This window comes from Nycticebus coucang, chromosome 5, assembly GCF_027406575.1.
Source record: "Nycticebus coucang isolate mNycCou1 chromosome 5, mNycCou1.pri, whole genome shotgun sequence".
Lineage (NCBI taxonomy): Eukaryota > Metazoa > Chordata > Mammalia > Primates > Lorisidae > Nycticebus > Nycticebus coucang.
In genome coordinates, this window is record NC_069784.1 from 53,696,215 (window position 1) to 53,702,214 (window position 6,000).

Here is a 6,000-nt window from a genome sequence, read left to right on the forward strand (position 1 = left end):
TCATCATCTCTATATATTAGAGAAATGCAAATCAAAACAACCCTGAGGTATCATCTAACCCCAGTGAGAATGGCCCACATCACAAAAATCTCAAAACTGCAGATGCTGGCGTGGATGTGGAGAGAAGGGAACACTTTTACACTGCTGGTGGGACTGCAAACTAGTACAACCTTTCTGGAAGGAAGTATGGAGAAACCTCAAAGCACTCAAGCTAGACCTCCCATTTGATCCTGCAATCCCATTACTGGGCATCTACCCAGAAGGAAAGAAATCCTTTTATCATAAGGACACTTGTACTAGACTGTTTATTGCAGCTCAATTTACAATCGCCAAAATGTGGAAACAGCCCAAATGCCCACCAACCCAGGAATGGATTAACAAGCTGTGGTATATGTATACCATGGAATACTATTCAGCCATTAAAAAAAATGGAGACTTTACATCCTTCGTATTAACCTGGATGGACGTGGAAGACATTATTCTTAGTAAAGCATCACAAGAATGGAGAAGCATGAATCCTATGTACTCAATTTTGATATGAGGACAATTAATGACAATTATGGTTATGGGGGGGGAAACAGAAAGAGGGAAGGAGGGAGGGGGGTGGGGCCTTGGTGTGTGTCACACTTTATGGGGGCAAGACATGATTGCAAGAGGGACTTTACCTAACAATTGCAATCAGTGTAACCTGGCTTATTGTACCCTCAATGAATCCTCAACAATAAAAAAAAAAAAAAAAGGGCGGTGCCTGTGGCTCAGCGGGTGGGGCGCCGGTCCCATATGCCGGAGGTTGCGGGTTCAAACCCAGCCCCGGCCAAATTAAAAAAAAAAAAAAAAAAAAAAAGAAAGATTCTCTTGCCTCAGCCTCCCGAATAGCTGGGACTACAGGCACCCGCCACCATGCCCAGCTAGAATTTTGTCTCAATTTTGAAAATAGAAAAACATTTAAGGTTTCTTCATAACACTTAGCCAGGTCATAAATTTACATTTATTTGTGGGTTATGATTGATTTTTGCTTCACTCATTAGATACTGAAGCTCCATGAGTTTAGTTCAGCATTTTATGCATAGTACTTAGCATAGTATCTAACCCATGACAGTTATTTATAAAATATCTATTGAGTGAATGAATAGCCAGCCAATTGTTGGTTGAGAACCATTACTTGGTAGTTACCATTTCACATCTGGACTCTAATAATAGCCTAACTGGATCTCTCTATTCCCAGGCCCTCTATTTGCTAAGACGCCATTGCTAGATTGTATTTCCTAAAATATTTCATTGATCTTTTCTCTCTTTTCAAAAGCTATAGCAAACATGTTAGTTGCTTAACCAATGTCCTTCCCCTTTCTTCCTTCTTGCTTTTAGAACCTTGATTAGGTTCAAGTATGCATTCTTTGCTCTGTGGCCATGGGCCTCAAGGGAGATTGGCTCCAGAGGAAGGGATGGGGGCTGAGTAGAAGGAAAACACTGGTGGATCACAGGATTCCATTCCCTTTACCAGTGCTGGGTTTAAGCATACAATAAGAGTTCTGACCAGGGTTCCCAGGGCGCAGCCCAGCTTTCAGGAGTGTGAGGCCTGAGCCTCCGAGTCCCCATTCCCGCAGCTGGTTCCTGCGGCCACGCCGCCTTTGCCAGCCTGCCAGATAGAGTTTGGTGTCTTTAAAAAAAAAAAAAAAAGAGTCTGACCAATATGAAATGTGAAAACATCAGCTGGAGGCTTTGGGGAAAGACTTCTTTGTTCTTACAAAGAGACAGACATTTTTCTTCAGCTACAGAATGTTATTGGGTTTGGAACCGCTGTGCTGGTCGGAGAACAAATGGACACACTAAGGATGGCAGAGTATAAAGATTAAAAGAATCTGGGTCGGTGGCTCACTACTGTAATCCTAGTGCTCTGATAAGCCAAGGTAGAAGGAAAAGTTCGAGACCAGCCTGAGCAAGGCATTGTGGCAGGTGCCTATAGTCCCAGCTACTCAGGAAGTTGAGGCAGGAGGATTGCTTGAACCCAGCAGTTTGAGGTTGCTGTTAGCTAGGCTGACACCAGGGCACTTTAGCCCAGGCAATAGAGAGACTGTCTAAAAAAAAAAAAAATCTGTTAATAAGAGTTAATAGATGAACTTTGGTGAACTGCTGAATTAACCAATCTGGACTGGTCCTACTTGAAATTCTTATTACATGAAATAATATATCTTCCTTATTTTTTAAGCCATTTCAATGTAGTTTTTCTATTATTTATAACCAACAGCATGTAAACTAATAACACATCATCAACAACTCTTCAATATCTATAGAGATATAGATAAAATTCTTTAGTCTCCCTTGTAAAAGTCTATACGGCCTTATTTCAGTCTGGTCCTAACGCTGGACTACGTCTTTCTAATTTCCATCTCTATATTCGTGTTCTACTTCCTTTACAGGAGGATGTGCTGGTAAATTTAACAGCCAGCTCTCTGGAGGAGAAAAGCCCTGATTTGTAGCATTAATCAGTTTCCATAGTGCAAATATTTCTACCACTGATGATTTCATGCTACTAATGTGTTATTACTGAACAAGGAGTTAGGAAGAATTATGCAGTCAATTCTAGCAATTGAGTAAGGAGAAAGCTTGAGCTGACTCCAGCATACTACCATGTTACTTTCCAATTTTCTCCCCTCTGTAAGTTTTCTCCCTAGATAGAGTTCAAGGCCCAGTGTTTATCACCTCCTTGTAAAGACTTTGTGTAAAGGCAGGCCCTGTGGTTTATGCCTATAATCTCAACACTCTGGGAGGCCAAGGTGGGTGGATCCCTTGAGCTTAGGAGTTCGAGACCAGCCTGAGCAAGAGCAAGACCCTGCCTCTAAAAAAAAATAGCCAGGCTTTGTGGTGAACCCCTAAAAACAAAATAAAGACTTTGTGTAGAGTCTTATATTCTAAATGTCTTTACCAATCAACTGCAATTTAACAATTGCCTTAAATTGTTAATTTTCACAAGTATTTGCTCATAAGTCAACTACTTAATCCACTAATTAAAAAAAAAACTAGAAAAGATTAAGATGTCAAAAGAGAAAATAGGTCAGTGACTCAACATTAACTTTCTGCACTTCCTAGTCTTAGGAGTAGGAGTTTGGGGGGAACTCCTAAGAAGAAATTCCCTGCCTCCAGGCCCTAAGGGCGCTAAAGATGCTTTATTGTAAATAGGACTTATCTCTCTCAATTATTGCAAGTGCCAGATCTCAGAAGAGCTGTGTTAGGACATTAACTTTTAAAGGGCTCTTGGCTGTGTTGGGTGTGTTCCTATTCTGGTCCTGACAAATCCCCTTAGGATGTAAGGATGGGCTTCTAAGGCAGTTAGAGGCTAGAAGCCTAGGCAAAGAAGAGAAGCCATTTCCTTAGGCACTAAGGAGAGCTACCTTACCCGATTGGAATGCCAGCAGGGTGGGTCAGCTTCATCTCCACCTCAAAGGTGACACACCCCAAGGCTTGGAGGAAGCAAATACTGAAGACTGCCAACACATTGGCTGAGGCAAAGAAGAGAGTCCCAGGAATGGAATGACTAAGTCACCCTGCCCCCTGACTAGGTCAGCACTGGGAGGTGGGGCAAACTCAGGCTACTGGAAACTGACAGAGCATTCAGGGCATAGAAGATGTGAGACTCCTTCACACTTTGGTTATTGCTTTACGGCTTTCATTTGAGCCCTCTTACGAGCTCCCCTTCTTTTTATGTACTAATGACCCACATTAACCTCTACAGGTACTGCACACTAAGAATGTTTTCCTAAATTAAAAATATATGCTTCTTTTCCTGCATCAGAAAGCTCTGGGGTCAAGTGACTATACCTGACTGGCATCTACTACAATCTCACACTGATGGGCCTGCCTGTTGCCAGATTACTGAACTGGTCAGCTGTTCCCATGTTGCTTATGGTCTGTGGACAAGACTGTAGAGCATAGCAACAACTCATAGAGAAGTCAATGAAAGTCAGTTTTTTCAGCTGTAAAAAATCCGGAATTGAAAAGTGTCACCATTCCTTAAGTAAGCTTTGGGTTTTAAAAGAGAGAAAATATGAGGTCAGAAGAAATTAGTGAAACAATCTTAAGAACCAGGGAGGAATCCAGGCATGAGTAAAGTGCTCTAGGAGTGCCCAAGGAAAAATGTAAGGACTGAGGCATATTTATTTGTGTATGTGGGGGGGGTTTGTTTTTATTTATTTATTTATGTTTGAGACTGAGTCTCATTTTGTTGCCCTAAGTAGAGTGCTGTGCCACCATAACTCACAGCAACCTCAAATGCTTGGGCTCAAGCAATCCTCTTGCCTCAGTCTCCCAAGTAGCTGTAACTACAGGTGCCTACCACAACTCCTGGCTATTTTTTAGAGACCGGGGTCTCGCTCTTCCTCAGGGTGGTCTCAAACTTGTGAGCTCAAGTGATCCACCTGCCTCGGCCTCCCAGAGTGCTAGAATTACAGGCATGAACCACCGAGCCCAGCCCAAAACTGAGGCACATTTAAAAAGAAAATACTGACTATGTTGGCAAGAATCTGAGGGGCTGAATAATGAGGACTAAGGAAGGAGAATCAAGGGTGCTGGCTCTGCAGTATTTTTCAAGTGGGCAAGCTGCCCCCAGGAGGTGCCTTTCCATTCCTTCTCTGGGCCATAAATCACACACAAGTAGCAGCTCTGCTATTACTTGCCAACAAATGATGCTGACCAGACTGCTTGCCTCTATAAATCAACACCCATTATGTGACTAACAAAGGCTCACCTAAAATAGGAATTAACACAATTACATGGATTTGGGGGGTTTTTTGTTTTGTTTATTTTGTTTTTTTGAGACAAAGTCTCATTCTTTTGCCCTGGATAGAGTGCCGTGGCTTCATAGTTCACAGCAACTTCAAACTCCTGGGCCTAAGCGATCCCCTTGCCTTAGACTCTTGAGTAGCTGGGACTACAGGTGCCTGTCACTATGCTCAGCTAGTTTTTCAGTTTTAGTAGAGACAGAGCCTCATTCTTGCTCAGGCTGGTCTTGAACTCTTGAGCTCAAGCAATCCACCTGCCTTAGCCTCCCAGAGTGCTGGGATTACAGCTGTGAGCCACTGTGCCTGGCCTCATTCTATTAATATTTTTAAGTGCACATCATATGTAAGGCCTTAAGGAGTTTTCATGAGAAAGACTAGGAATTAAAGGTCCAAACCCTGCCGGGTACAGTGGCTCACACCCAGCACTCTGGGTGACCAAGATGGGTGGATCACTTGAGCCCGACCAGCCTGAGGGCAGCGCCTGTGGCTCAGTCGGTAGGGCGCCGGCCCCATATACCGAGGGTGCCGGGTTCAAACCCAGCCCTGGCCAAAACTGCAACCAAAAAATAGCCGGGCGTTGTGGCGGGCGCCTGTAGTCCCAGCTACTTGGGAGGCTGAGGCAAGAGAATCGCTTAAGCCCAGGAGTTGGAGGTTGCTGTAAGCTGTGTGAGGCCACGGCACTCTACAGAGGGCCATAAAGTGAGACTCTGTCTCTACAAAAAAAAAAAAGACCAGCCTGAGCAAGAGCAAGACTCCTATCTCTAAAAAATAGCCAGGTTTTGTGGTAGGCTTCTGTAGTCCCAGCTACTCGAGAGGCTGAGGCAAGAGGATTGCTTGAGCCCAGGAGTTTGAGCTATGATACCACGGCACTCTACTGAGGGCAAGAAAGTGAGACTGTGTCTCAAAAAAAAAAAAAAAAAAGTCCAAACCAATCTCTGCTTGACACATGTCCTTCCTTTTATTCAGGAAAAAAATGAAGGAAGGTGATACAGATTGCAGAAGGACAATGTGGCTATTGACTGCAGACATGTGTCCCTGAAAGAAGCTGAAGAGGCTGAGTCTTACTGTTCCCACAGTATATTCTGTTCTCGGAGTCCTGCTTCCCGTGAGAATTTCCTTTGGGTCTTTGGTTTCCTTCTCCATTCTTTCTCTATTGAGGCAAGAGAATCGCTTAAGCCAAAGAGTTTGAAGTTGCTGTGAGCTGTGATGCCATAGCACTCTACCA